Source organism: Rhinatrema bivittatum, chromosome 6 (genome assembly GCF_901001135.1).
Source record: "Rhinatrema bivittatum chromosome 6, aRhiBiv1.1, whole genome shotgun sequence".
NCBI classification, from domain to species: domain Eukaryota; kingdom Metazoa; phylum Chordata; class Amphibia; order Gymnophiona; family Rhinatrematidae; genus Rhinatrema; species Rhinatrema bivittatum.
This window is the reverse complement of record NC_042620.1, coordinates 112,428,998-112,441,068: the sequence shown is the minus strand read 5'-3', so window position 1 is coordinate 112,441,068 and position 12,071 is coordinate 112,428,998. Positions and strand designations below refer to the sequence as shown.

At 43.5% G+C, this 12,071-nt stretch overlaps 1 protein-coding gene across 1 annotated transcript in view; it reads left to right on the top strand.

The window, feature by feature from the left end:
• The window catches only part of LOC115093677 (neurabin-1-like), a 476,950-nt gene that overhangs the window by 104,011 nt on the left and 360,868 nt on the right, over positions 1-12,071 (top strand). The window lies entirely within an intron of this gene.

Sequence of the window (12,071 nt, the reverse complement as noted above, 5' to 3'; positions counted from 1 at the left end):
TGTAAGGACTACCATCCTGCTGTCCTGTGAGAACACCTGTTATAGGTAAGCAACACTTGTTTCCTGTGTGTGTGATTTTTGATGTTGTAGATTTTATGCTACATGTGTTGTGAATACAGATGCAGCTTACTATGAAGGCGAGGCCATAGGCCGCCTGATACTTGTGATAACTTCCTATGTGGATTACAATTCATCTGGGATTATGTTGTCTGTGTGATTCTATATCTTCATTGGGCCAATTATAGCTAAGATTGTACTGTTGTAGCTTTGTACTTTTGGAAAATCTTAATAAAAATTATTATATAAAAAAAGAAGCTTGGAGTGTTCGAAGATATGGCAGCTGGACTTCAATGCCAAGAAGTGCAGAGTCATGCATTGGGGGTGTGGTAATCCAAAAGAGTTGTATGTGTTGGGGGGGTGAAGGGCTGTTGTGCACAGAGCAAGAGAGGTACCTTTGGGTGATATCTAGCCATCTGAAGGTGGCAAAGCAATGTGACAAGGTGATGGCTAGAGCCAGAAGAATGCTGGGTTGCATGGAGAGAGGAATAACCAGTAAGAAAAAGGAGGTGATAATCCCCTTGTACAGGTCCTTGGTGAGGCCTCACCCGGAGTATTGTGTTCAATTCTGGAGACCGTATCTCAAAAGGGACAGAGACAAGTAGGAGGCTGACCAAAGAAGGGTGACAAAAATGGTGAGGGTCTCCATGAGGAGAGGTTGAAAGACCTAAATATGTATACCCTGGAGGAGAGGAGGTGCAGGGAAGATATGAATCAGATCTTCAGATACCTGAAAGGTCTTGATGTACAATCAACAAACCTTCTCTATTGGAAAGAAATTAGTAGGACTAGGGGGTCACAAAATAAAACTCCAGGGAGGAAAACTCAACCAGGATCAAGAAATATTTCTTCACAGAGTGGTGGATGCCTGGAATGCCCTTCCGGAAGAGGTGGTGAAGATAAAAACAGTGAAAGATTTCAAAGTGGCTTGGGATAAACACTGTGGATCTCTAAGGACTAAAGGTTGGAATGAAGAGGGAAGTGCATGGGTGTCACTTGCTGTGGTGGTTGCTACCCTTAACCAATAGGTTTTTGTGCTGCTGATGCAATTACTCTCTGCTTCAATATTACTCTTTTCTTTAATGGAAGAGGGGGAATTGAACTCAAGACAGCATCCAACGAGGACACTACATTTTAAGGCATGGGAAAACAAGTAGGAGTGGGGGTGATTTGCTGATGTGGCTGTTAGTACCCTTATCTGGCACAATCACTAAAGGAGAACTAATAGATCCCCTCAATAAATATACAACCCAACACACTTAGGGAATCCTCAGGTTATTACCATAAATATTCAGTGTCAACTTAAATTCACTTTCTTTGCGTCTGTCCCAGCTATACAGTCGAGGATAACCATAAATTTCAATTTGGTTGTTTAAATATTGATTATGCAGCTGTTAGCCTGCTTGAGTATCGCAAGAAATCACAAAATCCCCCAACTGTACAGGTTTAATCAACCCGACAGCGGCCGGTGTTTCGCTGCGGGGCTGCAGCTTCATCAGGGGTAAGTATCTTCTTGTGGTGAACCAATGGTCTCACGTAAACATCTCAACAGCTCCTTGTACAGTATTTAATATTTAAATAACCAAATTGAAATCTATGGTTATCCTAGACTGTATAGCTGGGACAGACGCAAAGAAAGTGAATTTGCTACAGGCGGTTCGCCGCCGAGCCAGTCAGATTATATACTGTTTATGACTGTTTATACATTGAATTCATACAGTTCTGGCAAGCCTATTTGGACTATAACGTTTGTTACATTAATTATATACAGCCGCCTAGCTGCAGATGATGTGCAGATGATGTCTAACAGATGTCTAACAGATGTGCAGATGATGTCTAACAGATTGAACACGTTGACAGGCTTGCTGATGCGGTGCCTATAAAAGCTATATGCTTTTTCTATATTCATGATATCTAGATTTTGAGCCACGCTATCAATGTAAGAGGTGCCTTTTGTTCTTTATTTATAGTTGATTCACAGGACCTGTTGAGTGCTCTTTTTTTGTGATATTACACAGATTCCCGCCATGTGATTAAAAACTTAGGGGTAGATTTTTCAAAGGAGCGCGTGCAGTGTACATGTGCACGCGCTACCCAGCGCACACACATGTACGCTGGATTTTGTAACTTGCGCATGTGTGCGCAAGTTATAAAATCAGGGGTCGGCACCAAGCCGCGCTGCCTTCCCCCAGAGTGGCCTCGGAGGGAACTTCCATTCCCCCTACCTTTTTTTTTCAGCTTTTTTTAATTTCACAGTTTATCCCAGGACAAGCAGGATGCTAGTCCTCACATATGGGTGAAGTCCCTGAACGGAGCCCAGGCGGAAAAGCTTTCTGTCAAAGTTTCTAGAAACTTTTGACTGGCCCTGTGAGGCCACTGAGCATGCTCAGCATGCTATGATATTCTCTGCCACAGGTGTCTCTCTTCAGTCTTCACTTTTCCGCGCTGCCGTTCGCACTGCGGACTGATAGCCCTTAGTTGGGAATCTCTTTTTGACTGAAAAGTCAGTTTCTCTAAATATTCTCTGTCACGGGGAAGTCTCTGCCTCGCCGGCTGGTGAGTACTGTCTTGTAATAATTTTCGGCTGAAAATTTTTTACACACACACACACGTTAGTTTCATCGACGGCCATCGATCAAAAATGGCGACCAGTTTCCAAAAATGTCCGGTATGTAACCGAAATATGTCCATCACCGATCCGCATTTGGAGTGTGTACTGTGCCTCGAGGAACAACATGACGTCAGTACATGTACCAAATGCGCAGAAATGACAGTCAAGGGAAGAAAAGCCAGGCAAGAGAAGATGGAACACCTCTTTTCTCTTCAGCTAATCCCTTCTCCCTCAAAAGCACCGAGATCGTCTTCGGCGGGAGCAACAAAGAAAGTTTTACTGAAAAAACCGCGTCCGGATGGCTCCGGTGATCGTCCGTCTTCGCCATCGTCTGTGATCTCCACTAAGTCGACAGACCGTTCCAAAGCCAAACATCGCCATCGACATCTATCATCGTCCGCATCGGTGTCCCAGGACGAGTCTATGCCAAAGCGACCTAAACATCAAGATACGTCGCTGGTTGGGCCTTCACAGTCAACAATACCTACGACGTCATCGATGGACATCGCGGCACCGCCACCGCATACACCATCGGTGTCTTCACAGCCAGAATTGTCTACACTTATTAGACAAGCTGTCCTACAAGCTCTACAGGAGCAACAAATTCCGACAGGCCTGTCGATGCCGACCTCTGGGTCGATGCCGATACCCTCGATATCGATGCCGATACCCTCGATATCGATGCCGATACCCTCGATATCGATGCCGATACCCTCGATATCGATGCCGATACCCTCGATGCCGATACCTACATCCTCAGTATCGATGCCGATGATAACACTGATGACTACAATATCTTTCCTTCCAAGATCCTCGACGGGATTCATCACCACAACACCGAGGCTCCAAACACAATCCACATCGATGTTATTTCAAATTCCATCGACAGCATCCCTGCCACCACCGGATCAGCCTACAGAAATACAAGATGAGGCTTTTTACAGTCGCCTTCTACAAAGGTACCAGGATGTCATCGACAACTTACCTATCACCCCAAGAACATCTGCAGAAACTTTCATCGATGATCCTCAGCCTGGGCCTTCAGGACTTCATGTCCCACCAGCACCAACAACCCAGTCAACTTATAGGGAAGATTCAGAAGACTCCTGGGATGATGAACCCTCTCAATTTTTTTCAGAGGAGTTCATGTCTAACCCTTCTTCACCTGACAGAAGGAAGAAGTCACCCCCAGAAGATCTTTCCTTCTCATCATTCATACAAACTGTCTGATTCCATTTAAGTTGACTGCCGAGGAAGACACAAGAGCACAAACGCTTGAAATGTTACAGTTTGTGGATCCACCCAAACAGGTATTAGCAGTACCTGTACACGAAGTCTTACTGGATCTTCAGAAGAGAATCTGGGAACACCCAGCTTCAATCCCTGCAGTAAACAAGAGAGTGGAAACCACCTACATTGTTCAACCAGCTCCAGGGTACCAAAAACGGCAATTGCCACACCAGTCTGTTGTAGAATCAGCACAGAAAAAATCTAAGCGTGTGCGCCCACATTCCTCCATCCCACCAGGCAGGGAGCACAGGTTCCTGGACACAATGGGTAAGAAGATTTTCCAGAGTTCCATGCTGAGTACAAAAATATCTGCATATCAGCTCTACATAACTCAGCACCAGAGAAATCTCTGGAAAGAGATGGAACAATACATCACTTCCTTACCCACACAATTTCAAGAGCCTGCTCAAGCAATCATATCGAAAGGTCTTGAAGCAGGGAAACACGAAGTAAGAGCAGTGTATGATAACTTTGAAACTGCTTCAAGAACAGCAGCAGCAGGAATCACTGCTCGCCGGTGGGCCTGGCTCAAAGCATCTGACCTCAGGCTTGAGGTTCAAGATAAGCTTGTTGACCTTCCCTGTCTTAGGGACAATCTCTTTGGAGATAAAATTCAAGAGGCGGTACAACAGCTGAAAGATCACACGGAGACCCTTAAACAACTGTCTCAAACCCCTCAAGAACCTGCTAACCAAACTTCTCGTCGTCCTCCACGTAGAGATGTAAGACGCTCTTATTACAGGCCTCGCAGGTATTACCAACAAGCAAATAGGGGTAGATCTACCAGGCCAACACAACGATCCCAAGCCAGACAACCCAGACAGGCTTTTGAGGACTACACCAGAGGACAAATTCTACCTTGCAATCCCAAGCCAAAACTTCCAGTGGGAGGCAGAATATCCCTCTTTCACACAAATTGGCAAAACATAACCTCAGATCAATGGGTTCTTTCCATAGTCGCCCGAGGTTACAAACTAAATTTCACTTCCATTCCTCCAGAATGTCCACCAACATTCTGCCAACAACAAAACTCTCAACTTCATCAATTACAAACAGAATTATCCACCCTTCTGAGATCCAAGGCCATTCAACCAGTGCCCTGGTCACAGAAAGGCAGAGGATTCTACTCCAGATATTTCCTCATTCCAGAGAAAACCGGAGGCCTACGTCCTATCCCTAGACCTCAGAAATCTCAACAAATTTCTAAAGAGAGAAAAATTCAGAATGGTTTCTCTAGGCACCATACTTCCACTTCTTTAAGCAAGGGACTGGCTTTGTTCTCTGGATCTTCAAGATGCTTATGCTCACATTCCAATATACTCTCCTCATCGAAAGTACCCGCGCTTCATGGTACTCCATCAACATTACCAATACAGAGTTCTACCATTTGGACTAGCGTCTGCTCCAAGAGTCTTCACCAAATGTCTAGCAGTAATAGCAGGACACTTGCACAAAGAAGGTGTCCATGTTTTTCCATATCTAAACTGGCTCATAAAGAGTCCATCTCAAAAAGGAGCAATAACTTCTCTCAACAGGACAATTACTCTACTTCACTCCATGGGGTTTCTCATCAATTATCAAAAATCCCATCTTACTCCAACTCATCTACTTCAATTCATAGGAGCAGAGTTGAACACAGATCTAGCAAAGGCCGTTCTACCTATAGAATGAGCAGAGGCCCTCATTCTACTAGCAAAGTCCATTTCCTTAATGACACAAACCACAGCTCATCAGTTTCTCATACTGCTAGGTCACATAGAAACATAGAAATGACAGCAGAAGACGACCAAACGGCCCATCCAGTCTGCCCAGCAAGCTACGCATCTTATCCATTTTTTTTTTCCCTTTTTCTCTCTCCCACCTTTTGCTATTGGCTTCCAGTACCCTCCAGCCCTAATTCCCCTCCACCCCACCACCAATTTAGAGAGCAGCGCCGTATCTGCATCCAAGTGACATCCAGATCAATTAGGGGTAGCAACCGCTGTAACAAGCAGGCCACACCCTTGCCCCATACTCTTACCCACCCCTGTTTTTATTTTTTTGTTTGTTTTTTTTATTTTTTTGGAGATAGCAGAACTCCATCCTTCCGCTCCATGAAGGTGGAACACTAACTACTGGCCACTGGCATCCCGCTCCGTGAATGAGTTCACGGAGCGGGATGGCCACATGGCCTCCACAGTTCATGTTACTCCTATGACAAGGCTAGCCATGCGATTTACCCAATGGACTTTAAGGTCACAATGGATTCAAGCCATTCAACCACTTCACTATCCAATTCAAGTGACCCACCAACTAAGATCATCTCTACTTTGGTGGACCAACAAAGACAACCTGTGCAAAGGCCTACCTTTCCAACAACCAGTCCCACAGATAACTTTAACTACAGATGCATCCACCTTGGGATGCGGAGCTCATGTAGACAATCTCCACACTCAAGGAACTTGGACAAAACTCGACATATCAAATCAATTTTCTGGAGCTTCGAGCGATACGTTATGCACTGCATGCATTCCAGGACTGCCTTTCACACAAGACTGTTCTCATCCAAACAGACAACACAGTAGCCATGTGGTATATCAACAAACAGGGAGGTACGGGCTCGTATCTCCTTTGTCAAGAAGCTGCACAAATTTGGGGCTGGGCCCTGAATCATTCAATGTTCCTACGAGCCACTTATCTGGCAGGCATACACAACGTAGTAGCGGATCGACTCAGTCGTCAATTCCAACCACACGAATGGTCCCTGGATACTGCAGTAGTAACCAGGATATTTCAACGTTGGGGTTAACCAACAATAGACCTCTTTGCTTCACATCTGAATCACAAAGTGGACAAATTCTGTTCTCTACACAAACAGAACCATCAACCAGCCAAGGACGCTTTTGCTCGCCCTTGGAACTCAGGCCTACTATATGTGTATCCTCCAATACCGCTCATAACCAAAACTCTAGTGAAACTACAGCAAGACAAAGGGACAATGATACTCATAGCCCCACATTGGCCTCGACAAGTATGGTTTCCCACACTCCTAGACCTCTCAGTCAGGGATCCAATTCGTCTGGGCATAGCTCCCACTCTCATAACTCAGGATCAGGGCCGGTTGCGCCATCCCAACCTTCAGTCCCTATCCCTGATAGCATGGATGTTGAAAGCTTAATATTACAACCACTCAATCTTTCATCCCATATATCTCAAGTGCTTATAGCTTCACGTAAACCTTCCACAAGAAAGAACTATTCTTCTAAATGGAAGAGATTCACTTTCTGGTGCTCAGCAAAAGATATAAATCCTTTCACTTGCCCCACAGCTTCTCTACTGGACTACTTATACAATCTGTCGGACTCTGGTCTTCAGACTTCATCTGTGAGAATACATTTAAGTGCAATCTCAGCTTACCATAACAAGATAGTAGATGCACCTATTTCCACACAACCTCTCGTAAGTAGATTTATGAGAGGTTTTACTCACCTTAAACCACCAATTCGAAAACCCATCCCAAGCTGGGACCTGAATTTGGTTCTAACAAGACTAATGCGTTCTCCTTTCGAACCCATCGACTCTTGTAATCTTAAATTTCTCACATGGAAGACTGTCTTCCTCATAGCCATTACCTCAGCTAGAAGGGTTAGTGAGTTACAAGTACTTGTCACATACGAACCTTATACAAAGTTCCTACATGACAGAGTGGTTCTCCGTACACACCCAAAATTCCTTCCCAAAGTAGTTACAGAATTCCACTTGAATCAATCTATAAATTTACCTACTTTCTTTCCAAGGCCTCATTCCCATCCAGGAGAAACAGCCTTACACACCCTGGACTGTAAGCGTACACTCTCTTTCTATTTAAACCGTACTGCAGTCCACAGAAAATCCACTCAGCTTTTTGTTTCTTATGACCCAAACAAACCAGGCAAACCAGTGGGTAAACATACCCTATCCAATTGGATAGCAGATTGCATAGAGTTCTGCTATGAACAAGCAGGCCTTCCTCTTCAAGGGCGAGTAAAGGCACATTCAGTAAGAGCAATGTTAACATCAGTAGCACATTTTCGTTCAGTGCCAATTCTAGACATATGCAAAGCAGCAACATGGAGTTCTCTTCACACTTTTGCAGCTCATTACTGCTTGGACAAAGAAGGACGACAAGATTCAGCCTATGGACAATCTGTCTTAAAGAACTTGTTTCCAGTTTAATCCCAACTCCTTCTACATCCAATGTTCTGTGATCTTCGGCTGACTCATTTCAACAACAATACTACACTGTTGCCTCATTACAAAATGACTCAGCCTCTAGCTTACTATTCACCCATATGTGAGGACTAGCATCCTCCTTGTCCTGGGATAAAGCAAAATTGCTTACCTTGTAATAGGTGTTATCCCAGGACAGCAGGATGTAGTCCTCACAGAACCCACCCGCCACCCCGCGGAGTTGGGCCTCATACATTTATTATTTTATTTTTCCTAACGCTTTATGCTATATAACAGACTGAAGAGAGACACCTGTGGCAGAGAATATAGCATGCTGAGCATGCTCAGTGGCCTCACAGGGCCAGTCAAAAGTTTCTAGAAACTTTGACAGAAAGCTTTCCCGCCTGGGCTCCGTTCAGTGACGTCACCCATATGTGAGGACTACATCCTGCTGTCCTGGGATAACACCCATTACAAGGTAAGCAATTTTGCTTTACTTCAGCTCTGGGGCTGAAGTAAGTTGCGCGTACCGGCCAACTGCCGGTGCGCGATCCCCGGCACAGCGGCAAATATGGCTACTGTGCTGGGAGCCTGCCCCAGGACTACCCCGCCCTCTCTCCGCCCCTTTTTGCAATCCCTGGGACTTACACGCGTCCTGGGGCTTTACACGCGTCGCCTGGCCTTTTAAAATCTGGCCCTTAATGTTGAAAAGTTCAAGGGGACAATTAATGGCAGAATTAATTCTGATTGAGAAAAAGGTGAATTTGGCCGCATCTGTTTGCTTGTACATATTCATTTTAGAAAGGTAAATTTGCCTATCAATGCTCCAACCGGCTATTACGCCAATGACGTTCTAGTTGCATTCTTTCTTAAACGGGCATATTTTCCCTTACCCAAATTGAAGGAATAGGTTCCCCCGCGACATTCTTCTGAATTACTAACTTAAATTTTTTTAAAGTGCAGAAAGGGGTAGATTCTTTTTGTGCGCTCTTTTGGTGTATGACACCTTCGGTGTCTGGCCCCGACTTAAGTCCATTGCTGTGGGTGACCTCAGTGGGCGGAGCTTCAGCCCTAACTGGTGAAAGGAGGCAAGATAAAGATTGGGCAAGGCAAAAGGCTCCTCAGTGGCAAGAGGAGCTCACAGCAGCACAGCCACTGAAATCGATGATGGAATTTTAATTCTTGTTACAGGGTAGATATTGGTGCATTTAGGGCCTCTAACTGAGAAGTAGTCAACTGGGGTAAAGAAAATTTATCAAAAAATCTGCTCTATTCCCCACCTCAACCCTATCCTTAGATTTAGGGACTGAAAAAAAACCCTAAAATACCTTACGAAGCCCCTCACTAGAATTTTCTACCTTTCCTTGTTTATTTTTAATTGTTGCTATATGCCAAGCTCCCTTTCTACATTTGACCAAAGATGCCAGCAATTTACCAGACTATTGCCAAACTTAAACAATTTCTATTTATAATAGAACATCGAGTTTTGAGCCCTCTGGTGTAAGAGAATTCAGAGCCATCTGTGAAGAAATATACATTGTTCCAGTATTAATTGTGGGCGAAGTAACAAATAACCTGTCCCGCTTCGTCTATTTCTCTAAAGCAGGAATTATCTATCATTTTCTGCTTTCAGCTCCTTTAAGCAATTATATCACCCCAGAGAACAACTATCGCCATGTTCCAATAAAGAGCAGGGTTATTAACATTTCCTTTATTATGATTGTGAAAATCTTTCCACTTTTGCTGCAAAAGAACCTGAAAACCTTCTTCATCACTATATAACTGGGAAGGAAACTGCCACTTCCCTTTTCCTCTCATCTATACACCCCACTGAATATCAATCCAGATGATAGCATGTCAGATTTCTAGTGGCCTAATAACCACCTGAGTGATCTGAGAAAACAATGTTGCAAGTAATCGAACCAGGATTGCGTGGCATGCACCCAAGAAACATGCGTATAATCTAATTCTGTGGAATGTAAAATTGTCCATGTATCCGAAAGATCTAAGTGCTCACATAACCATAGAACCACTTTAAGCTTTGCCAACCTCTCCTCTATAGGGCAATGAGATTTTTCAAGAGTGGAATCAAAAACGGCATTCAAATCTCCCCACAACAGTACAGGACCTTCACCTAGAGCCTGCAGCCTTTTGAAGGATATCCTTAAAAAAAAAAAAAAAAATCCTGGTCATATACATTTGGCACATATACATTCTGCATAATGTGAGATCTCCCCCTTCAAAGAACCACGAAGTATCAAATACTTGCCTCCTGGGTCTGTAATTTGATTCTGGACTTGAAACATCAGGGTTTTATGGATCAAAATAGCCACTCCAGCATTCTTTGAGCCAGAGGGAAGCCCAATAAGCATTCCCCACCCACCATCTGACCAATTTACTATGCTTATCATTGCTTGTGTGTTTCCTGTATTATAGCAATATCTGCGTGGTGTTTTGTCAAAGCTTTCAAAACCTTGTCTCTCTTAATCAGGGAACCCATACTCGCTACATTACAGTATATCACTCTAAAATCTTCCTTAGGCATTCATCTGCAGGAAGACAATTCCCACACAGAAAGTAAATATTCAGTAATATGAGCCCCTCCCCCCAGCCTGGGATGAACCCCATTGCCAAACAGTATTAAAAAGGACAGAGCTACAATCCCCAGAAACCAAACACCCTTAAGGAGGGTTCTAAATAATCTTTGCCTTAATTAACTCCCACCCTGTCCACTCCATTCCCAACCTTCCTCCTTACCTCACCCCCACCCAAAGTAGGGAAATTTTTAATCTTTCCTGTTAATTTCCTTTCTTTGAATCATGCTAGACCAATCCAGGAACCCTCCAGGGGAGTTGGTGGCTGCATTGTTCTGTGTGGCTGTAAGTCTTAGGTTCTGAAGAAGTTTTCTCATTTCCTATGGGGAAAAAAGTACAGTCCTTGCTACCTCCTTTCTGTTATTATTCTCTCCCCTTGTATCCCGGATTGGGATTTGGAATGGGATTTTTCACCTACATCGATTTTTTTTTTTTTGGTTAATAGTTTTTAGAAGCAGTCCTTTTGCTTCTATTTCTTTGACATGAGTATAATGGCTTTTACTTACACTGCATCATCCTACATACTAGTGGTGATGTAAATGGAAAAGGTGTGTCCTCTGTTTCCATCTGTTATTAGGCGATGTAACGTGTGTCTGGACTGGTCTAGTAAGATTTAAGGAATGGAAATTAGTAGATAAAACTAAATTTATCCTTCTCCATGTTTCCTATCATTACATGGCATCATGTTATACATTAAAATTTGGACATTTTGAGCATTCTCTAGCTAATTTTATGTGCTTCATGTAGCATTGAAGTATTTAAGATCTAGAACAGCCTGGTAACAGGTGCTAATAAATGTTCCCATGTGACACAGTGAATGTAATTAATTCTTCTCTATATACCCATCGTCTAGAAATGCAGATGTTTTTTAAAGTCAGGAAACTTTTTTTTTTTTCAGGTTACTTGTGAGTTTGATGTATTGTAGCGTTTGTATTACTTAATGGTTTGGGATTTTCTGTAAGTTGTGAACCACATTGAAACAGACATGGGTCTGATACTGCAGTATATACGGTAGAAAATAAAGGCTGTTTTCTCCTTGTTGCCTCTGAAATAGGAGACGGGAGACTTGCTGTGCTCTGTAAATTTAGATGACCATACATGCATCTCAGTTAATCTAGATCAAAGAAAATTCCTGTTTCTTATTGGGAGACCCTCTCTTCAATACAATATCCTACTTTTTGGCTTATTGGTTGCACACTGGGTCTTCACAAAAGTTCCTAGCAGTACTACACACTTCTGAAGGCATGGAGTATTTATTTCTCCTTATCTAAGAGGCCACTTCTACAAAGGAAACCTTGCAATTGCTAGTTTGTCTTAGGGTGTCTGAGATT